Here is a 24,239-nt window from a genome sequence, read left to right as displayed (position 1 = left end):
CTACTAGGAGAAGGACTGAAAGCAGGAAAACCAGGGAGGAAGCTCCCATGGCATTTACTATTTTAAGATTTTAATAATAATTAATGCTTAAGTTCTTAATTGAGCTTATTAAGACCTATATATGGAAGCTGGACAGGAAATACATCATTTTATAAAGAAGCCAAGTAACATTATAGCCCAGTAAATGAAGGGTTAACTAATTAAGTATTTAGTCACCACGAAAGGAAATGATGGCCTCTACAATTTTAATGCAGGTAATTATACACTTAGTCAATCATCACAGCCCACAACCATCAGCTTGCTTATTAATTCAGTGTTAATTGTCCCTATTGACTTATGGATGCCATTATCCAAAAATTAAATAATTTACAAGTGTACACTCATTTTTTAAAAAGGCACATAAAAAATAGACGGAGGACATGGAAAGGCGTTGAGTTTATAGTTTGGTTATAGTTACGCACTGGTAGGGATTAATACAGTACACTGATTTCAATCAGCGTTGACCAACTTTTTCTTTAAAGGGCCAGAGAAGGTTTTTGGTTTCGCAGGCCATAAGGTCTCTGTCAAAACTACTCAACCCTCACGGTTTCTAGAAAGCTGCCAGTGCCCTTATGAAAGGAATGAGCATGGTTGCATTCAGAGCCTTACTGGAGCCGGGGGCAAAGGAAATCAGCAATCCTGATCCTGTTTTTAAAATGTTGATATTTTGCTCATCAGGGATTTTTCTGTGTGTGTGGCATTTGTTTTGATTTTTTAAATACCCCATTAAAATATTACCTATCTTGATGACTGAGTTTTTGGGGTGCCTGAAATTTTGTGCCCAAGGTGAGTGCCTCACTTGCCTCACCCTAGTCCTGGCCCTCGGTCTGGTCCGATAAAACTTTATTTATGGACATTGAAATTTGATTTTCATGTAATTGTCACGGGTCATGAAATATTCTTTTGATTTTTCTTCAACCATTTGAAAATGCAGATGATATTCTCAGCTTGCAGGACTTAGGAAAAAAAAAAGAAGGTAGTGTGTCCCATGTGGCCCCGGGGGCATAGTGTGCTGACCTCTGTTTGGAAGGCCGGTTTATGAAGCATGTCTGTTCAACCTCCTATTCTTAGAAAAATACCTGCTATCCAGTTGGCACTCAGATGACTCTGAACAAATGAGCCCTATTTTCTCCCTTCTGAAGTTCCTGCTTAGATTACTTATCATTCTCTTCTCACCCACCAGGTGCCCCAAACACATCAGCACCCAGACCCAGAACACCAGACATCCGTATTTGGGGCAGAACCCATGTGAGTGTGCTGCAGAATCGGTCCTCGTGCTTTCCTTTCTAGTTAGGACCACTGGCTCAGAAGTGTAATTCTCCCAAGTGAGGGTGTGCGAGTCAAAGGAGTTAACTATGTATTCATCGTCCAACGAGCATACAAGCACAAGATAAATTCGTAGGGTCTTTACTAAAGCTATGATCCTAGGATTCAGCAGGTGAGGTGGGACTCCCGAAATATGAACTATGGAAGAATGTGCCTCCTTTAACATAATCCCGGAAAATACAACTGGAGTGTCTACTATTATTCTTTTTAATTGTGGTAAAATATAGAACAAAATTCATCCTTTGAGCCGTTTTGTAAGTGTGCAGTTCGGTAGCACTAGGCACATTCACGTTGTTGTGCAAACATCCCCACCATCACCTTGCAAAAACTGAGACTCTGTCCCCATTAAACAGTAGCCCCCCCACCCCCTGACTCCCACCATCTACTTTCTGTCTCTATGAATCTGGCTTCTCTAGGGCCCCCACAGAGGGAGAATCATACAGTGTTTGGTCCTTTTGTGACTGGCTTAATTCACTGAGCATAATGTCCTCAAGGTTCATCCACGTTGTAGCAGGTATTGGATTTCCTTCCTTTTTACGCTGAATAGTATCCACCCAACCACACTGTGTTTGTCCATTCACCTGTGGATGGATGCCTGGGAGGTTTCCACCTCTGGGCTAATCGGGAAGCCTGCTGCTCTGAATGTGGGTGTACAAATATCTGTTCAAGCCTCTGTTTTCAATTCTTTGGGTATACACCCAGAAGTGGAATTGCTGGGTTACATGGTAATTCTATGTTTAATTTTTTTGAGGAGCCGCCTTACTGTTTTCCACAGCAGTTGCATAGTTGACGTTCCTGCTAGCAGTTCACAAGGGTTTCGATTTCTCCAAATCTTTGCCAACACTTGTAATTTTCTGTTTGTTTGGGGTTTTTAAAATGATAGCCGTCCTAAGGGTACAAAGTGGTCTCCTTGTGGTTTTGATTTGTGTTTCCCTAATGACGAGTGATGAACATCCTTTCATGTGATTAGTGATGTTGAACATCCTTTCATGTGATTGTTGGCTATTTCTATGCCTTCTCTGGAGAGATGTCTACTCAAGTCCTTTGCCCACTTTTTAATTGGGTTGTTTGTTTCTTTGTTGTTGTGAAATTGTAGGAGTTCTTTATATATTCTGAATATTAACCCCTTATCAGATATACAAATTTGCAAATATTTTTTCCCATTCTGTGGGTTGCCTTTTCACTCTAATAGTGCCCTCTGATGCACAAAAGTTTTTAAGTTTCATGAATCCCTATTTATTTTTTCCCTTTTGGAAGTGGCTTAAACTCTGCAATGTGCCTGTTCAAAGAGCTACAGCAGGATCTTATAATTCCGTCTGTGGATTCACAAGGATCACACTTCGGAGGGTCCATGAACTTGAACTTGAATATGAAATTGAAGTGCTGGCACATGTGTTTACACCTGTTCTCCTGGGGAGAAATCCCCAACTTTCAACAGACTCCGAAAGAGGTCCAGACTGAGGAAAGACTGGGCTGTCATGATACGTGGATTTGTCTTTTTTTTAACTTAAGTTTATAAACTCGAGGACTCCAGTTCAGACGAGCCTCGTTGTATAATCCAGGCAGGTCGGTGGTCTTTAGAGGAAAGTGACACAATTCTCTTCCTGGAGGAGGGGCGCGATGGTGGCCCTGGGTCCCAATCACGTACGGCAGAAACATGGGGCCAGGTGACCGCCACAGGAGCCGAGTGAGTCACACGCCCGGTCTCTAGCGGGAAGCCGCAGTCTGAAGGCAGCTAGTCTTCTTTCCCACCACCCCACATTTAGGAACTCAAACAGTCCAGGAATGGGTTGTGCTGATAAGTAGCTACAGCTTCAATGACCACCTTGGCAATAATTAACCCACAGGCCACCAAGCCCAGGAGTGCCACAGATTTGGAACCTGAGAGAGAAACATCTGCCACTGCGGAATAGAGAGGAGAAGGAAGAAGTCACAGTTTTTGACAGTGTCTACCCCAGCTGAACCAAGGAAACGGACCTAATTTACCGTCTTTGCTAGCCAACACTGACCAGCCCCGCGGCAAGGAGAATAAGGCGAGGGTCCCCCTTACTCTTATCCCAGAGAAGCCTGACACCAGTCCTGGCTCTCGCAGTGATTTCTAGAATGTCTCAATTCTTAAAAACTTGGCTACAACAGAAGAGATCATGCAGAATCCATTTTAGGTGGGATTTTAGCTCAATCTGAAATGGCTGAAATGTCGAAATAGCTTTTTTTGATCTCTAAACACTGATTTTCCTCCTTACTGATTAGCCACCACACATTTTTATTCTTATGAGTCACTGTTACAGTGCGTTCCAATACAAAGACAACTGCTTAGACATCAGTTTCTCCCACACGGGAGCCCACCTCCTTGCACCTGCAGCAGTAACTCATTTCAGAAATCACTCCTGGGTGCCATGATTGCACACCAAATCCCCCCTGAGGTGGGGCGACCTGCGGAAAGAGAGCATTCGAGTGTTGCAGAGCCCAAAGACCGGAAGAGAAACTGATGCTTCCCAACTGCTAAGCACCTTCCCACTCTGGAGCGTTGGTCTAAACCTGACCCAGGCTCTCCGGGGCCTGAAAGACAAGGAGGAATGCCATGGAGAAAAAGGCCAGGGTGCTGTGGAATTAAAAAAAAAAAAGGCACAGCCTCAGAGACATAAAAAGGCAAAGGGGACGCAGCCTGTAAGATGGATGTGGCCAGACGAAGACTCTTCTTAATTACAGCAAACAGGAGAAGATAATAAAGTAAATATCATTCCTCTTGCCATTAGAGGAAGCAAAAAAAAATAATAATAATAATGTTAATCACTACTGAAGAGTCTAAGGTGTTCGTGAATCTCCAAATCACCATCGTCTTTACATATGCATGATGTTATACTAGTACTAGTTCTAGTCAAATATAACCAGACTGTTTGTTAGACCAGCTCTTGGTAAATTTTTTCTATAAAGGGCCCAATAGCAAATATTTTAGGCTTTGCAGGTCAGATGGTCTCTGTTGAGACTTGCTCAACGCCTCCATTGTAGGGTAAAGGCCGCCACCAACAATATGTACCCTAATGAGCATGGCCATCTGCCCATAGAACTCCATTTATGGATACTGAAAAGTAAATTTCACATAACGTCATGTGTTCCAAAATATATTATTCTTCTGGAGGTTTATTTTTTGCAACCATTTAAACATAAAAAGTCATTATTAGCTCTTGGCCATCCAAAATCAGGTGGTGGGTTGGATTTAGCCCATGAGCTGGTTTTTTGAACCTGTCCCAGACTCAAATGTTTCGACTCGTGTCTCCAAAAGAGAGCCTAAAATAATTCTGGATAAACAGACAGGTATCAAACAGCACATTTAATTTACAAATAACATTCTAGAAATCTCAGTGCCCAAATGGTCAGGGACACTCAGAGGGTAACAGCTGACATCCTTGTCATGTCTCCCTCCTAAAGCATGAGGATGCAGGAGCGTGGGAAGTCTCTGAAAAGGGCACGTCCACAGGTGAGAGCTGGAGCCATGTCTCGAGTGTGCGAGAGGACAGCCCTCACGTCCTGTTGATTCTGACCCACCTCCCCTCCGCTGTCTGCTGTAGTTCTGACATGTGCCCTGCACCTTCATGATTCAGGGTCTTTGGGCATTTCACAGAGGAAGAGAAATGTGTGGATGCCAGAAAACTGTGAGCGATGACACCTTTGAAGAGACATTTCTCCAAAGAAGATATACAAATGGCCCCTGAGCACACGAAAAGATGCTCAACACCATTAGGCATTTGGAAAATGAAAGTAGAAAACCACAAGTACCACCGCATACCTACTAGGTTGGCTATAATAAAAACAAGGGAAAGTGACGTGTGTTGGTGAGGAGGAACTGGAACCCGCCTACATGGCTGGTGGGAATGGAAATGGTGCAGCACCACGGAAAACACTTGGCAGTTCCTCAAGAAGTTGAATACGAGTGACCATATGACCCAGCACCTCCACTCCTGAGTATCCACCCAAGAGAAACGAAAACCTACGTTCACACAAAAGCTTGTCCACACATGTTCACAACAGCATCACTTGTAACAGCCAGAAAGTAGAAGCAATCAATGGATGACTGTGGCCAATCCATACACTGGAATACTATTCAGCCCCAAGCAGGAGCGAGGTGCCCACACGCGCTGCCCCAGGGACGGACCCTGAGCCCACGATGCTCAGGGAGGGAACCAGACAGAGAAGGCCACACGGGGTGTAAGTCCACGTGTGTGACGACACATCCAAAACAGGCTCATCCATGGACAGGAAGGGGGTCCGTGGGGGCCAGGATCTGGGGGGGGGGGGGTGACTGCTTAATGGAATAGGTTTTTTTGGGGGGTCATGGAAATGTTCTAGAGTTAGAGGGTGGTGTGAGGATGGTTGTGTAACATTTCAGATATCTTAAAAACCACTGAATTGTCCTCTAAAAAGGTCAAATTTTTAAAAAGATTTATTTATTTATTTTAGAGAAAGAGAAAGAGAGCGCAAAGCTGGGGGGAGGGGTGAAGGGAGAGGGAGAGAGAGACTCTGAAGCAGACTCCCCGCTGTGTGCAGAGCCTGAATGAGGGGCTCGATCTCACCACCCCTAGATCATGACCTGAACTGAAATCAAGAGTCAGGCACTTAACCGACTAAGCCACCCAGGTGCCCCCCAAGAAAGGTTGATTTTATGTTACGTGAATTTTAAAGAAAGGTGACACAGCAAATGGGTTGGCAAATGCCAGACAAGCAGAAAAACAGAAGATATATAAACTAAAACTGTCCCTATATTCTTTACTTTAGAAGAAGTGAAATGTGATACAACTCAAAACAACAAGAAAATTAGGCCTGAGAACTTATAAGTTCAAAATCCCTTTTTTTAATTAAAGATTTTATTTTTAAGTAATCTCTACACCCAACTCACGACCCCAAGATCAAGAATGAGCCCGCCAGGTGCCCCAGGTCAAAATCCTTCTTAAAATTTTCAGAAACAAACTTTGTAAACAAGCAAAACACCTCTTGCACGCAATCCCTAAGAGACTTTCTGTCTGGAAACCTCCAGTGACAGGGAGCCAAAGGTGTAAGGAAGTCTGTTTTGGAAATGCCAAAACATTTGGTTAGAGAGGTGGCATACACAGACCCAGCGGAGGGGCACAAGGGAGAAATGGGCAGCTGGAGGCAGGCGCTTCGCCACCAGGACTCGAAGTGAGAATAGGGCCCAGTTTTGGAGTGGAGAGAATCACAGATTTCTGGCCAGGCCCTATGTGAACATTACCACTGGAGAAAGGGTGGGTAGTTTCTAGAACATTCTACACTCATGAAGCATGAAGAAAGAGAAATCAGATTAGGTTAGTGTCTCAGAATCTTAAAGGATTTTTTAAAAAAGATGGGGCGCCTGGGTGGCTCAGTCGGTTAAGTGTCTGACTCTTGGTCTCAGCTCAGGTCTTGATCTCAGGGTTGTGAGTTCAAGCCCTGCATTGGGCTCCACACTGGGTGTGGAGCATACTTAAAAAATATATAAGGCAGGCAGGCAGGCAGGCAGGCAGGAAGGTAGGTAAAAAGAAAAATATGACCCATCGCCTTTCAAGTGGGAGGAAAGCTCAGATGAAGGATGGATAACCTCCGTGATTAGGGTGTTGGATTTCTGGTTTCAAGCTGCACGGCATCAAGGAGGAAGTGTCCGCACTACAGCAAAAAGCGCAAGGTGTGAGCACAGGCTCCGGAGGCTGCAGGAGCCAGCTTCCCACTTGAGCTGGAAGAGCAGCACCGCAGCAGGGCTCGATCCCGGCTGGCATGCGGAGGGCAGGACCCGATGTGCAGGTCATGGATGGAGGGGGGCGGGGGGGGGGGGCGCTGGACCTCGGGGACAGGTCTGCTGGGAGGGCAGCAGAATGAACGCTTTGCTGGAGTATCAAGGTGGCAAGGACTTGGAACCGTGGGTCAGCGGGGAACTCAAAGGCGCCGGGAAGTGCCGTTGCTGTGGGAGAGACAGCTCTGAGCCAGGGCAACAAGCGTGAACTTGTGTGGGCACAAACCGGCCGGGCAGCTGGGCCTCCCGCAGAGGCACACGCGGGCATGTGCAGCTCATGGTGCCAGGCTGGGGCTGAGTCAGCCACCTGTGGGCTGGGAACTGGGCAGAGCTGAACTGATGCACAACAAGTTTCGGAAGTAGGGGCTGGTCCAGAGAGAGGCAACAAGGGGTGTGAGGACCTCCCAAATGGCAGACAGAATTCGATGGGTGTGTTCACTGTGCATATGCCGGGGGTGGGGGGGCACACGTCCCCACCGGATTGCCACAAGTTCTGTGACCCGCTATTCTCCGGATGGGACGGGGAGTTGCGGGGAAAGGACAGGCATCTTGTCGAGGCGCCCACGGCGTGGGTGGCAGCGGGAGGAGGTGGTGCAGTGGACATGCTGGGGACCGTGTCGCGAGGCAAGGACACAGTGCAAAGTAACCGTCCCTGCAGGGATGGCGCATGAACGTGAGTGAAAGAGATCTAATGCAAAGGGAAGGAAGTCCCTTCCACCCAGCAAGTCGCCTTCCGGGAATTTGCAAACATCCCACACATGTGCACAAATACATTGGACAAGGATGTTGACTGCAGCATTGTTGGTAAAGTGAAAAAGGATAAAGCCGATGCCCCTTCATAAGGCACTAAATAAGCACCTCGGGGCAGAGCGGTACAGTGGGATCTCACGCAGTTACAGAAGGAATGAAGCCGACACATGGAGAGTGATAAGGAAAGATATAGACTAAGTATTAGATGAGAGAGAAGGTGCAGAAAAGTGGGCATAATGTGATCCTTTTTTTTATAAAAACAAGAAATATCAGCCATAAAAGGAGCGAGGTGCCAACACTCGCAGCCCCGTGGAGGGAGCCTGAGCCCACGACGCTCAGGGTGGGAACCAGACACAGAAGGCCACATGGTATGTGATTCCACGTGTGCGAAACGACCAGAATAGGCTCATCCATGGATGGAAAGGGGGCTCGTGGGTGCGGGGGGCTGGGGAGGGAACGGGGGAGGACTGCTGATGGGGAAAGCGTTTCGTTTTGGGGTGATGGAATGTTTTGGAACTGGAGAGTGGTACTGATTGTATAACCTCGTGAATATACTAAAAACCACTAAACTATACACTATAAAAGGGGGAGTTTTATGGCATATGAATTACATCTCAATTAAAAAATAATAAAGCGTCAGTGTGTACGTTTCATATGCATACAAAATATCTGAAAGAATCCACACCGAACTGTGTTAGTGGTGGCAGGGGCAGAGGAAGAGAGGAGAAGGAAGCCAGGGACTCTTTTTTTCCTTTATATTTTTGGGTACTCTTTGGAGGCTTTACAATGAAAAGATTTCCCTGACGTAAAAGAGGAAGGAAACAGACTTATTGGGGACTGCCAGAAGGATCCCAAAGTCCTGAAAGGGTCACTGCAGAATTCTGGGGTCAAACCGCTCAGTGGCCTGGGGGGGACACCCGCGTGCAAAGCCCAACCACAACCACTTTACAAAATGGAAAACTCTGGAGTCAGGTGGACCTGTGCTCCTCACGCCTTGGGAGTGACCTGAGACTGAGGGAGCTGGGAAGGATCCGAGTGCTGGTTTGTAGCTCAAACAGCGGGCACCTTTTAAAAAGAACAGTGATGACCCGAGCGTTGTGCCGGTCTTCGTTTCGACACCTCGGGCCATCTGTGGCCACTGTGCACCTGACATGTAGCTCGTCCAAACTGAGATGTGCTGTGAGTGCAACACAGACACTGGATTTCAAAGACTTGGCGTGCAAGACTGCGAAACGTCTCAATAAAAATGTGTTCCCATAGATCCCATGTTAAAATAACAATATTTTGTTGGATATACTGGATTAAATAAAATACGTTATTCCAATTAACTTCACCTGTTCTTACCTTTTCACTGTGGCTACAGCGGGAGGGGCAGGACCTACCCTGGCAGCGGTGGGGTGGGGCAAACGGAGGAGGGAGAAGGGACTAGTTCAAGAATAGGAGCTGGGCACAGCAGGGTGTGTGTGCCCCCGCAGGGACGGGAGAAGGGCAAAGACACTGAGCTGGCTGGAGCAGAGGGCACAGGCTGGGGGCTCTTGGGGAAACAGGCTGGGCCACCCAGCCAAAGGCTGAGAATGGTGGAGCTCCTGGACTCCATCCCACAGGGCAGAGGTCAGCAAACCATGGCCCACGCCCCAGCCAAGTCCCGCCCAGTCCAGAGCCTGCTTTTGCATGGTCCACAAGCTAAGAATGGTCTTTATATGCGTAAATGGCTATGAAAAAAAAAAAAATCAGAGTCAAAATATTTTGTGACATGTGAATATCGTATGAAATTCACATTTCAGTGCCCGTAAATAAAGTTTTATGGGCACGTGACCACACCCAATCATTTACATGTTGTCGTCAGCAGAGTGAGTAGCCGTAAATAGAGACCCGGCTGGCCCACAAAGCCTAAAATATTTACTATCTGGTCCTTTATAGAGAATGTTTGCCAAACCCCTCCTCCGCCCCACTCTTCTTGGAATCCTAAAAGATTCTGTGGGCTTCCTCTGCTCAAATAAAGTAATGGCACTTTTGCTGATTTGCAGAAAAATACGTAATGGATATATTTCTCCAATTAAAGACAGTTTGCCTTCCAAATATTTCTTGAGCCCTTGGTACAGGATTCCTCTTATCTGCTAGTGACCCGCAGGAAACAACACAACAAATTCTCTACAAGTAGAACAGGGTCAGCCTGTTGTGCCAGACTTGGCAACAGAAGTTTTAAAGGACATATGTCTTTGGCAGCTCCTGTGCACCACTATCCTATTTTATAATTTAATCATGTTTTATTTAATAAAAACATTGCAAGTGTATGTCATTTAATTTAATGCACTGATGTTCCATGGTGTCACACAAAGACGTCATGCGTCACCCCCCCATCACCACCACCACCACCAGCAGCAGCTTAAGGCCACTGCTGAAGGCAGTGGGAGCATCAAAGGTTGGGAAGAAGGCAGAACAGTGGGTCTGCGCCACACCCCGGACGAGGGCAGCAGTCGGAAGCTCCACTAGAGGATCTGAACTAGAACAGCCTGAGCAGGAATGGGAAGGACGCGAGCTAAAGGAGACACGCGGGCAGTGGTTAGTGGGGTGCGGGAGAGGGGGAGAAGGCAGGGGGACCCCAGCCTTCAAAGCTGACCCCTGAGGTGACGGTACCAGGATAATCATTTCTCCTTCACTTGCAGCCTTGCTGTCCTCGCCGGCCCTGGGCCCAGGCCTCTCTAAAGCTACAAAGAAGAGGAGTCTTGACTGAGCTCAACTGAGCTCACACTGCGGCCGAAAAGCAAGTGGAGCTGGGTTTAGCAGGAGGAAGGATTCCTCCGCTACCCGCCCAAGGGACCGGGAAGCACAGGAGGCATTTCTCCCCTTGTCCGGGCCTGCTGATCCGACTGACCCTGCTGGGGCCGTGCCAGGGTTAGAAGGAATGTGTGTAAAACGCCAAGCATATGGTAGGTGCTCAGGGCGTGAGGCCGTGGCAACCCTTTATTTTTTAAAACATAACCTTGGGATCTAACGGTTACGACTTCTGAAGCCTGGCTGCTCACTCCGGAGGGCTGCTCTCTCTTCCCTGCCCCAACCACCACCCTCTGCCTTTCTTGAAAAGCCCTCCTTCCTGGGGCTGAAGCACAGGCATTTGTCAGAAGTGCTGGGCTGCCCGGCTCCCCACCCCCGCTGCAGAAGACAGTCTCTCCACTCGAAACTCTCAGGATCCACGGAAGCACACGAACCATGGCCACTTGAAAATACGTTCCCGCATCCAAAGGTCTCCAACGCCCTCGGACAAGAACCCCTACAGCACTGGAAGGTCTCACACAGCTCTGAGAGGGTGAAAGGCACGCTAAAGGATGGCATGTGTCGTTTTAGCTAAGAGCTTTGGAACAGGACAAGTGAACGTACAGTTATCTGGGGGTCTCTACCGGCAAACAACAAGGGGACCTTGCTCTCCGTGAAGTGCATCCCAGTCTGGTAACTGGTTTCTATTTTGACCAGCGTTAACAGTTACTTCTCTTCCCAGCAAGAAAGGTGACGATCTAACTAGAATCTGGAGCTCCGCGGCAGAAATTTAGAAGCGGGGGCTCTCCCCAGCCTGGGCAGTGTGGTGGGTACTTGGCTCATGTTCACCCTTTCAAAAGAGAAAAGGGAAAGGGGGCCACAGGAAAGGGAGTGCCTTCGGTCACACTCACCCCACACATGTCCACCACTGCAGCCACGGCCACCGGGGGCCATGACCTTGAACCAGCACCTCCTGATGGGAACAGCTCCTGAGCTGGGGAACAGCGCTGGTGAAATGGATCTTTCAAGAAGCGAGCCAGGGTCAGACATATTTACCTACAAAGTGAGTCAACTTTATGCAACCCTACTGATCCTCAGTAAGTACTTCCTCTAGCAGAGCAGGGCAGGCTTTCAAACCTGCACAAATTGTGAGTGCCACCTTTTGTGGATGAAACAATTCTGATGGGCATAATGACCAGATTTGTTTCACATCAACTTTTTAACCAAGTGAAATCTTTGAAAAGTTCCAAAGCAAAACAAGTATGAATCAAGATGCTGTGATCGGCTTAGATGCAGAATGAGACATTTAATATTCTCCACTGTGTACATGGCTCCTGGCAAGCGGACCCAGCTATGGTTGGGTTCTAGGGCTCCATTTCCTCCTAAGACCCCTGCACTTTCTGGAAAAGAACGTGACTTGCAATTTTAGCTGAGCAAAGAGGGGAGTCAATGAATGGTAGGGGCCTTCGATTAAGATTTCTGTGGGGAGGGGCGCCTGGGTGGCTTAGTCGTTAAGCGTCTGCCTTCGGCTCAGTTCATGACCCCAGGGTCCTGGGATCAAGCCCCACATCGGGCTCCCTGCTCAGCGGGAAGCCTGCTTCTCCCTCTCCCACTCCCCCTGCTTGTGTTCCCTCTCTCGCTGTCTCTCTCTCTGTCAAATTAAAAAATATATATATTTCTTTGGGGATTTGGTAAAGGAAAGCTATGTGTCGAAAGGACTGGAATGTTAATCTCAACTGAATCAAAAACATGGCATTTTTAAGGTTATCGGATCTCAGGCAAGGGTTTCATGATGTTTGCTTTTGGCTAAAACCAAAGGCTGCCATTACTTGATGTAGGCCTCACTCTCAGAAGAACGCTCTGGGCTCCGGCGTCTGAGTCACTCACGCACTGAATGTGAAGCCCCGTGGGAAGTGTGGCAGGCACCACTGCCCCTGTCCTCCAGGAGCTTACGGCCGAGAACATTCCATAAATCACTACTACGTGTCCAAGGAGACTTGGGCTGTGGCAATTCAGCAGTCATGCCCCTTCTGGCCGATGAATCCCATGGTCCTGAACTAGGGGATAACTCTGCCCCCGGAGGGGACATTCGAGGACATGCCTGAAGACACAGCTGTTGTCATGACCTGGGGGGAAGGGGTGAGCGCCACCAGTAGACGGAGGCCAGTGGAGGCTCAGCATCCTGCAATGCGCAAAGGCAACAGTGGTGAGATTGGAGAAACCCAGCCCTAGTCCTAACATTTGCCCCCTGGGCTTGCTACGCCAGGTCTTGGGCTTCCCTGGTAAGAGAGCCCCGGAGAAGGGTCCTGAGAGAAAAGATTTTCATGAGTAGAAATGACAGTTCAGAGAGAGGGCAGACAGAAGCGTGAGGCCTGTGTTAAGCCGTGGCGAGTCCATTCTGAGGACTGAAAGACGAGGCGACAAAAAGGAGCTGAGGCCGGAAACGGCCTTGAACGCAGACCTGAGCACCACGTGGTTACAGCAAAGGCCAGGGGGTTTGGCCTTTGGGAGCAGAACGTGCCCATGCGACCTTCCCACGCAGCTGGGAAGGCAGGTGGGAGGAGAGACCAGGCTGGGAGAATCGGAGGCCAGGGAGCCCGGCTGTGTGCACGGACAGGAGTGACAGCGGAGCGCGCGCCTTGCTCCTTGGCGCTGGAGCAATACTGCTTCCAGAGCTGGGGGGGGACAGGGGTGCTGCCCGTGGCAAGGGGAGGAACGAGGACTCCGGTCACCCCTGCAGCTAGAAGGAGGACAGACACCAGGCTTGTGCAGACCACCTAGGCGGGAGGAAGGTGGGCACCTGCCCCCACTGGGGGAGGTGGGGGGCGCCATGTCGCTGCCCTGCCATGCTTCTAACCCCCCATCCTGCAGTCTGTTACGTTAAATCACCGCCAATTAAGGAACCTTTGCTTTCCCCCCTCCCCACCCCCCAGTGTCCCTGAAGGGCACCGTCAGGCTGACAGATGCAAGCCCAGGTGTGAAGTAAGACCAGCAAGAACCGGGGTGCCTGGGTGGCTCAGTTGTTAAGCGTCTGCCTTCGGCTCAGGTCATGGTCCCAGGGTCCTGGGATCGAGCCCCGCATCGGGCTCCCTGCTCCGCGGGAAGCCTGCTTCTCCCTCTCCCACTCCCCCTGCTTGTGTTCCCTCTCTCGCTGTGTCTCTGTCAAATAAATAAATAAAATCTTAAAAAAAAAAAAAAAAAAAGACCGGCAAGAACCCGGGGCTTCCAGAAATACTTCCTATGTACTCCTGTGGGGCATTTTAAGAGCTACCAGTACAACCAGGCCATGATTCACACAACGGAGAAGCTCCTGAAAGGTCTCCCCTTCATGCTTCAACCACAGCTCAGCTGCCAATGGCCGCTGACCATTTCAAATTTCTGTAGCATCTTCAACTGTCTTAACTTCGCCTGGGAGGCTACGTTAACACACTTAAGTACTCAACCGAGCACGAGCTCCTCAGATGCTTGCTATTTGGGGGCCCGCACGTATTTGCTGAATGAACCGAGACCCCCAGAGATCAACTCACATACAGAAGTCCCCACGAAAGTGAATTCATCTAGAAAATGAAGAATTCTTTTAAAAATCAGAAGCACAGGGCGCCTGGGTGGCTCAGTTGGTTAAGCGACTGCCTTCGGCTCAGGTCATGATCCTGGAGTCCCGGGATCGAGTCCCGCATCGGGCTCCCTGCTCGGCAGGGAGTCTGCTTCTCCCTCTGACCCTCCCCCCTCTCATGCTCTCTCTATCTCATTCTCTCTCAAATGAATAAATGAAATCTTAAAAAAAAAAAATCAGAAGCACAAACTTGACGCTATTTTCCCTTGAGTCTGGGGTTCCAAATCTATTTTTTCCTCAAAGCAGGCTACATCTGTGTGTGTTCTGAGGCTGGGGGGGCAGCACAACCTGGCCCTCTCCTTGAGTTCTCACCGGCTGGGGTAGAGCAGGAGCACCCATCTGGGGGCTGGTAATGCTGGGGGCTGCTGCCTTACCCCACGGACCACCGTTTCGACAGAAACGTATCCTGGAAACATGGCCCCGTTTCTAAAAGATAAACACTTTGCACTGTAAAAATATAAGCATAATTAGGTGTGACCGCAACTTTAGGAGTGGACTCTATCACTAGTACGATTTCAACAGTGTGGGGGGGAGATAGGCGCTCGTGAGCCGGGCCTTCTGTCTGTTGCTAGGGACTGGCCCTTTTCCTTTCTTTCCACGGGCTGTCCTTGTCTAATCCTCCTGGTCTCCATGAGCCTTGCTCTCCCTGGGGTGCGCGGTCCTTGCCTTGCTCCCCGTTCCGCCTCAGAATCCCTTCAAAATCTCCTCTGTCTGGCATTTGTCACAGTAGCCAAATGTCACAGTGTCCGCTGATGGACGAGTGGGTGGACACGGTGTGGCCCATCCACACCCTGGAATATCACTCATCCATAAAGAGGAACACCACTCTAGCACACACTGCAATGTGGATAAACCTGGCGGGCGTTGTGCGCAGCGAGAAAAGCCAGACACAAAAGGACACAAGTTCTATATGATTCGGCGAAACATCTAGAAGAGGTAAATTCAGAGGGACAGAAAGTAGATCAAAGATTACTAGGGGCCTGGGAGGGTGGGAGAGGGAGCTGGGGGTTTCTGCTACTGGGACCAGAGCTTCTATTTGGGGTGACAAAGAAGTTTTGGAACAAGTGGGGATGGCCGCACGCCATCGGAATGCACTCAATACCGCCGAATTGCACACCTAACTGGGTGAAATGGCAAATTGCCCGTCACAGTATGTTGCCACAATTTAAAAAAACCACTTTCCTCTGCTGACTCTTTGTTGGCTCCTGCTTCTGTTCTCACTCTGCACTGTCTCCCTGGATGGTCTCCTCCATCTGCTCCATCCACGAAATGACCACCTATATGCTGATGGCTCCTAGAGGCTAACCCTTAGCCTGGAGGGGTGCTGGGCGGCTCCCGACCCTGCAATCCAGCTGCCCACTGGAAAGCAGTCCCCACCCGGATGTCCCACAGACACCTCAAGGCAGCCAAGCCCACAGCTGAACTCATTACTTCCCCTGCCCGACACCAGCTTCTCCCGTGGTCCCTGACTCACCGCAGTGACACATTCCGCCGGCTCCCCAACGTCAGGCACCTGGGAATCGCCCTCCCCACCCCTTGGCCCAGCGAGTCCACAAGTCCCCGCATGGCCCGTGCTGTCGGGCAGGCCCCTGTTGCCCTTCACCTGGACTATGACTCCAGACTCGACTCCAAGCCTCCTGACACACCCTCCAAAATCATGCCCGATCATAGAGCCACTTCCCCACTGTCTCAGCCCAGCACCAGAGACAAGCCCTACTCGGCTTAGCCAGAGCTCAGCACACTTTTCCTATAAAGGCCCAAACAGTAAATATTTTAGGTTTTGCTGGTCACCTTTTGCTTTGGTCACAAATACTCGACTCTGCGGTTGTCTTGCAGAAGCAGCCAGAGGTGGTATGTAAATGAACGAGCATGGCTGAGTTCCAATAAAGCTTTACCCACAGACATAGGCCGCAGCACAGGCTAGAACTGACCTGAGGGCCATAGTCTGCTGACACTTGCTCTTCTCTCTCACCTAATCTCCCTGTACCCTGTTCCCCGGCTGGGAGGAGCTGTTTGCAGGTTCCTGAAAACACAGCCACGCCACCACTGTCCCCACCCAACTGCCTGCCCCAGTCTAGCACAACCACTTTTGAGACTGTCCCCCTCTCCTAGTTGCTCTTGGTCTTTGTAGCCTCAGAGGTTCATGCTTGACTCCAAAGAAGGAATGAATGAATGAATGAATGAATGAACAGATGTCAGAGGTCCAGTAAACAGCTGGCCACCACCGATCTGATTTGTACTTAGATCATCTAAATAATCAGAATAGCATCCAGACTCTTCCCCCATGGCCTTTGGGGACCTCTGCCTCCCTCCTTTTGCTCACCAGGCATCAACCTCATGGCTGCCTTTGTCTGCCTTGACCAGGCCCAGCTGTGTTCTCCAGCCACAGGGCCTTTGCACCTGACCCCCACCCCATGCCTGGAAGGTTCTTCCCTCTGACCTCCACAGGGCTGCTCTTCCTTCTCATTTCAGTCTCAGCGCAAATGTCACCTCCTGCAGGGCAATCCTGGGCCCAATGGCCTAGTTCTTACACACACGCACATGCTCAAAGTTAACTACAGAGACCTTAGTCTTATAGGCTTACTGCCGATAGCATGTCTGGGCTGCATTACACAGTAAGTGAAAATAACCACTGTACCAGGCCTTCCATGAAGTACGACATATTTTTAATGGCTGTATGATTTTTTTTTTTCATTTTTTTTTCAACGCGGACTATGGCAGGTGTGGTCTGATTCACAGCATCTGATACCCCCTTGCTGTATGTACCACCTACAGGTTTGGGAAGTCAACTCCACTTCCCAGAAAGTCATCGGATTCAAGAAAACTGAAAATAAGAAAAAGGAGCTGCCAGGGCGTACAGCAAGGTTTTCAAACACATGAAACCTGTGTATCATAAGGCAGGAATGCGTTTCGGGGAGAGCGAAGGGAAGCTCAGCCAGGAGCCGGGCCAGCCTATAGGCTCCTGAGGGCCTGACTCGAGTCCTGGCACGAAGAGTGGGCTGGGTCTCACCTCTGAGTGGCCGATTTCCAGACTCCGACCAGGAAGGCACCCACGAGCCAGTGATAACAGAGAAGGGAAACCAGTTTCTAAGTGTTCTCGTGTGTCAGTCCTGCCGGCAGAGCTGGCCACTTGCCAGAGCCCACCCGAGGAGGTGATGTGTGGGGACTGGGTGCAGACGGGCCCTGGCCACAACCAGCACGGGGGACTTCCAGCCACTTGGTGTTTTTGCCGAGCGCTTACCCTTGAGGAATGATATCTTTGTCCCAGGGAATTTCTACACTCACGGAAGGGCATTTCCCCCGCCTCAGACAGACAGTGGAGGCTCATCGGCTCCATCAGGCAAAACAGTTCCCGAATGCCTCCTCGATGCTTGCATGGGTTGGAAAACCCAAATAAGAACACGATCCCAGGCCGCTACTGCTCATTTGCTCCCGAATAGTAACAATGGTGATAGAAGAGTAAACAGCCAGTCTTTGTGGAGCACCGACTCCGGGCCAGGCCCAGTGCCACACGATGATAAATAGTATTTCTTGGGGCGCCTGGGTGGCTCAGTCGTTAAGCGTCTGCCTTCGGCTCAGGTCATGATCCCAGAGTCCTGGGATCGAGCCCCGCATTGGGCTCCTTGCTCAGCGGGGAGTCTGCTTCTCCCTCTCCCTCTGCCTGCTGTTCTGCCTACCTGTGCTCTCTCTCTCTGTCAAATAAATAAATAAAATCTTAAAAAAAAAATAGTATTTCTTAATACAGCAGCCATGCCAGTATGATTACCTAGTACACGGACACCGCACCTTACCTGGAGCCCCCTGAGCTAAGCAGCAGAGACACGGCACGCGAGCCCTTCTCTGTCCAACGACACATAGGCGGCGACATATGGCAGGTAAGGAGCGACTCTCCATTTCTAGATGGGCCTCCCCCATAGGTGGGCAGGAAACGGTTTATTTATTCATTTAACAAATACTGATTGAGAGCCTCCTCAGCGTCAGAATTGTGCTCAGCCCAGAGGAAAGAGAAGTTAATAAAACACACAGTGCTTCCTCCCCTTAAGGAGCTGACCTTCTAATGAGGGGCCGGATGGTGGTAATAAAGTAAACGCGCATTATGTCATTATGTGCGCATGTGAGTGATAAATGCAGAGGAAAGAGTGGGGAAGGAGGCTAAGTGTGTGTCACTTTTGAGTAGGAGGCCTGGGAAGGTGACATCTGAGAAAAGGCCTGAAGACAGAGTGGGACCAGCCCCCCATTACTTGGGTGAAGAGATTTCTAGGCAGAAACCTTGAGGAACTCCCAAAAGGCCTGCAGGCTTGACGTGGAGTGAGGAACAAGATCAGCGGCAGAGATGAGGCCAGAGTATTGGGGTGGAGAGGCCCAGGGTGGGAAGAGGCTTTCGCCTTTGTTCCAGGCAAGATGGGAGCCGTGGTGGGTTCTGAGCTGAGGGAGACATGACAGAAGGTATTATGCCCCTCACCCCCACCCCCACCAGGTTAACAAACAGGCTGGGATCATCCGGGCAAGAGGGGCTGGTGGCCTGGAGCGGGGGCTGGCCGTGGAGGTGGTGGATGAGGCATGGTCAGAGCCTACGTCTCCACTGATGCGGTGGAGTTGGAGCTTCTGCCCATGGCTTGCAAGAAAGTTCTGGCCTGATCAACAAGGAGAAGCCAGCTGATACTCACAAAGGGGGTGCAGGGCCTGGAGGAGCAGACTGTGGGGCCCACTGGGAGCTCAGTTTGGCCACTTTGTGTTTAGGTTGCCTGTCAGAGTCCACCTGGACGCGTCCAGCGAGTAGCCATACAGACTTCTCTGCTAGAAAGACCCTCCTCATCCTCTTGGGCAGGCCCACACCTCCCAGGCCCCAGTGATCCCACAGACCTGTCAGGCTCTCTCCCTGTCTCTTCTGCCCATCCTCCGTCACCTACTCCTTATCCCACACACCCTTGATTCTGGGTCTTCCTCTCTTCAAGGAAGAGTCTGGGTCTTCCTTCTCTTCCCCCTCCCACCCCCCACCCCGTAAGAATTCCTCTGCTGCTCTTGCGGTCTCTAAGAAGCATGTAGGTGGTTTTCAGTTTCCTCTCTAATTCCCAATGCATATTCCACTCATTCACCCATTCAGCAAATTAAGTACACCCTCTGTGCCAGGCACGTGTCTAGAGAACTTGGTCTGTGACGGAGCTACTCATCCTTTAAATAACAGAAAGAGTCAAAAGGCCTTTTTAAATACGGAAGTCCACGATCCCTTATAACAATGCTGATATCCAAAAAAGCTCTAAAAACTGGAAATTTTTTTGTAAATGTGGCACAGACAAAATCTGACCTGAACTGGCTTGAGGTTGTTTCTGGTCCTTATCTACCCATTTGGTGGGAATACTCATGCAGCCTGGTGCGGAAATATGGATGTCTTTGCTGGGTGCACCTGAAACCCCTGGCTTCAGCCACAGGGTCAGGATTTACACCTTCCTGCCCCCAAGTTTGGCGAGGGTCCCAACTAGCAAGATGATTTCTCTGGGAACTTTCCTTGCCTTTTAAATAGTTCACATTTTACAAGTAAGTAGGTGTCGGGGGAGGGGGGCACATTATTTAAATAAGTGGTCACCTTGCAGTTAATTAAAAAGAGTCAAATAGATTATGGTAAGATATGGTTCCTACTGGCCTTGGAATTTTACGAGCAAACCAACCACAAGTGCCTATAAAAATCCCACCGGTACATTCAAGATTTTGACTCTGTAATAATAACTAAAGTTCAATTAATTAAATATTGACAAATAAAAATTAACTGTAACTCAAATCTGGAACTACAAATTAGCTCAAAGGAATGAGATCCAGATAAACAATTTCCCAGCATCTGCATTTCTGGTGAATGGCTCCATCCCAGACATGCTTCGGTGATAAACATGGCTAAAAGACGAATATTAAGGTAATGTATGTCCTGGGGCACCTGGGTGGCTCAGTAGGTGAAGTGGCTGCCTTTGGCTCAGGTCATGATCTCAGGGTCCTGGGATCTAGCCCCATGGCGGGCTCCCCACTCAGCGGGGAGTTTGCTTCTCCCTCTCCCTCTGTCCCTCCCTTGCTCCATGCTCTCTCTCAAATAAATAAAATCTTAAAAAAAAAAAAAAGGTAATGTATGTCCTTCACCCAGAATGCAAATATCAACAGAATTTCAAAGAACTCATTCTGTTGCCTTGGTGTAATTAATAACTCTGTCCCCCTGCTCCCAGATGCCCCTTTGGAGTGTCTGGGCAGTTTATCTAGCACAAAAGAGGAATGTACCTAAAGGCTAAATAATTCAGTTTTGCTTTTACTGCAGAAGCAAACTGTTTCTGAACTCATTCCCAGCCTAAATCAGCCAAATATCACAGGATCACAGAAGCTGTCAGCTTGTCCATCATGTATAGGAAATCTTTTTTAAAAATGACCAATTCCCCTCTGATACTTTACCAGGCCCTTTGGCTGGTGAAGTTAGCAGTGATCAGTGACTAAGGAAAATGGATTCTGGGGGGTTGGGGGGCGGGGAGGGGAGAAGGAGGGGAAGGTGCTCACCATACACTCTCACTTCTCTGGCAAGGGCAGGTGAGAAGCCATCTCTAAGGTTATTCTGGAGTGGGTTCACATTTTTAAACTTGAGTGGGAGAAAGAACAGGTAGCCAGGTCTGATACTCCCAGGATGCAGGGTAAGGGTCTTTATAGAAGCACACAAATAATGTTTCAGAGCATGAAGCCAAAGGATAAAAACATGTTGACAATATGTGCAGGAAAAAAATTAAGGTTTTGTTGTTGCTGTTTGGGTCATTATTATTAGCATAATTATTTAGTTGGGGGAGTCTTAGTTGAAACCGAGAGTCTTGTATAAGGTTTGATATTTTGGATTTGCAGAGATAAAGCTGACTGGGAGGGGAAAAAACTCAGGAAAGTCTGCACTGCGGGTCAATTGCACACGGCAAGAAACAGTTGAGTACAGGCCTGTGTGTTGGGGGGCCGCATAATGAAAACACCCAGAAGCAGGCAGGAGGTCTATGGGGAACGCAGACCTGGACTCCCTCCCTCATTCCTGCAGGGCAACCAGGAGGTTAAAATTAGGACGGTGAACCACCCCCGCCTCCGCTGGAATGGCAGGGGCACTTGGCCCCAGGGGCCCTTGAAATAGCCACTAGGATCGGGAAACCTAGTGCAGCAGTGAGAACAGCCAACGGGGACCGAGCCCGAGGGAGCCCCTGGCTTCTCAGGACAGGAAAGAAACAGAGTGGGGGGGGGGGGATCTGTGTGTGTGTGTGTGTGTGCCGGAGTGCGCTTTGGAGGGGGCTGGGGTTCAGGGGTGGGGTTTACATTCACATACACGCACTCACACAATTTCAGGAGAAAATGTCACCGAGCAGTTTTGGGTCACAAGTTAGGCTCTTTAAACAAAATAAATAACATTAAAAAACCCCCCAAAACACAACTTCTGGTGAAACTCTTCTCGCTTGGAAATCAGTCCAAATGGGGGAGCTGCGGCTGTGCGAAGGGGCTTCCTGAGCGGGGAGGAAACACTGGCGGACCCAGGATCCCCCAAACTCAGGAATGTGGGGTTCAAAGGGAGAGAGGGGAGGAGTGTCCGAAGAGCCTTAACCACGAGGATTTTTGGTAAAGAGGTGAGAAACGGGTCCCTGGGAAGTCCGATTCTCGGTGAGTTTGTGGCGAAAAAGTGTGTGGGGGGATGTTTTTCCCAAGACAAGCGCATCGACTTTCGGGTAAACAGTGAGAAAAGGGTTCCAGGGGAGCCCTCAAACTCACAATTCTGGGGGGGGTCAGAACGAGAAGACGGTCTCCAAGACACCCCAAATCCAGGAAATTGGGGCAAAGGTGAAAACGAGTCTTCCAGGCCCTCCTGATTCAGAAGTCTGAGGTTAGGAGTGAGAGTAGAGCCCCCGGGAACCCCAATTGCAGAGATTTGGGGAGTAAAAGAGAAGAGGGGTTCGCAGGAGCCCCCAATTCTGGGAGTTTAAGGCAAGGGTTTGAGATGGTTTCAAGAAGTTGAGAGAAAGTGAGAGAGGGGTCTCTGGGCGCCCCAACTTAAGGATTTAGGGGGGAAGTAAAAGAGGTTCCCAGGAGCCCCAGTTCAGGGAGTTTGAAGATAAAAGTTTGAGGGGTCCCGGGGCACACCCAATTCGGGGGCTTTTAGGGTAAGAGTGAGACAGGGATCTCGGGGGCACCCAACTCAGGAAGTTTTCTGAAAAGTGAGGCGATGGGTTCCCACCTGCCCCCGAGTTTGGGTAAAGGGTCGGGGGGTGGTTCCCAGACTCCCCCAAACTCGGCCACGCCTGCGGAACTGGGGTGAAGAGACGGGTCCCGCGGGCGCGCCATCCCGGACGTTTGGGGTGACCGGCGAGGACTGTGCCGCCCGCCTCCCGACCCCCCGATCCGGATCCCCGCCGCCCCCCGCACTCCCGGGCCGGGCCCGGGGCGGTCGCATCGGTCACCTGGAGTTCGGGCCGGGAGTTCGGGCAGCGGCTCCCGCGGCGGCAGCAGCGGCTGCTGCGTGTTGGTCCCCGTTGGTAAGTAACAGTCTCCACGGCTACAGTCTCTATGGCGGCGGCGGTGGCGGCGGCGGCCGCTCCTCCTCCCGCTCCCGCCGCCCGCCCGCCTCGCGCGCCCGCCTCGCGCGCCCGCCCGCTCGCTCGCCCGCCCGCCGCGATGGGGCGGGGCGTTGTTACCGGCAACGGTTACCAGGCTCCACGAGCCCCACCCCTCAACGGCCCGCCTACGCCCGCCTCCAACGGGCGCGAGGAGGGCCGGGTGTAAGGCCCTGCGATACTCCATTGGCTGCCCGCAGCGTCCGTCAGAGGGGGCGTCCCCTGGCGAGGATGAGGGAGAGGCTTGACCAATCGCCGCGAAGGAGGGCGTGGCTTGACGGGAGGCACTCGCGGCTCGGAGGGTTGGCGAGCGGGAAGCGCGCGCGGCTCCCGGTGGGTGGCGCTGCTCCGGGAAGGCTAAATTTCGGCGACTCTATGGGGCCTTCGTTTATTCCACGAACGATTACCGGACGTCCAGGCATAGTCTGAGTCTGGGGTCAGCAAACTCCGACCTGCGGGCCCAGTCCTGCCCGCTTCCTGTTTTTCATGGACCACAAGCTGAGAGTTTTAAAATATCTTTTAAGTGGTTTAAAACAATCAAAAGAAGAATCTTCAGTGGCATGTGAAAACTATGTGAAACTCTTGTATTACTGAATCCAGTATTTTCAGTATCTTTAAAGGTTGGCCGACTACACCCTTGGGCCAAATTATGTCTGCCTGTGTTTGTAAATAAAGTTTTATTGGAACACAGCCAGGCCCATCCTTTAAGAGATTGTGGAAGGCTGTTTTCACACTACACAGGCAGAGTTGAGTAGTGAAGAGTTAATTCGTTGCACAAAGATGGAATGGCATAAACAGAGCCTAGAATATTTACTATCCAGACTTTCACAGAAAATGTTTGCCAACCCTCTTCCCTCCCCCCACCCCCAGATGGTAGGTTCAACTATAGGTAGGACAAACAACCCACACTCTTCTGGAGCTTTTATTCTAATGCCGGGACACTGACAATAAACAGAATAAATAACATATATAGTTATTCAGGAGAAGGGGCTGGAGAGAAAACTTGTTCTGGGAAGAAACAGGCAGGGCAGTTTCACGGAAGATTAGACCTCAGCCCTATTCATTCATTCATTCAGTCAGTCATCCATTCATTCATTCACTCAACAAGTAATCATATTAGTAAGCACCGATTAAATTGTTCTTAGGTGCCAGAAACTGATCTAAGCATTTTTTTGTATGCTAACTCAGTTGAATCTCACACTCATATCCTGAGAAATGTGCTATGCAGTATCCCTATATAACAGATCAAGAAACTGAGGTCTGGAAAGAATGAGTGAATTTGCACAGTGCCAAAGAGTTTGTAAGGGCTACCCCAGCAGTCTGGGGACCAAAGCCTGTGCATTTGACCAGTAAGTAGATGAGTGGTTTTCAAACATTTTTT

The 24,239-nt window shown here is 49.9% G+C and overlaps 1 protein-coding gene across 2 annotated transcripts in view; it reads right to left on the bottom strand.

The window, feature by feature from the left end:
* Positions 1-22,858, bottom strand: part of RFX2 (regulatory factor X2) — an 89,739-nt gene extending 66,881 nt beyond the window's left edge. For both annotated transcript variants that reach the window (XM_021705569.2, XM_021705570.1), the window contains exon 1: positions 22,706-22,858. The gene's annotated coding sequence lies outside the window, so the exon portion shown is untranslated. The remainder of the gene's footprint in view (positions 1-22,705) is intronic.
* Between the last annotated feature and the right edge of the window lie 1,381 nt (positions 22,859-24,239).

The sequence above is a fragment of the Neomonachus schauinslandi genome, chromosome 1 (assembly GCF_002201575.2).
Source record: "Neomonachus schauinslandi chromosome 1, ASM220157v2, whole genome shotgun sequence".
Classification (NCBI taxonomy): domain Eukaryota; kingdom Metazoa; phylum Chordata; class Mammalia; order Carnivora; family Phocidae; genus Neomonachus; species Neomonachus schauinslandi.
Note: the sequence above shows the minus strand (reverse complement) of the source record. Positions and strands in the feature narration are given on the sequence as shown.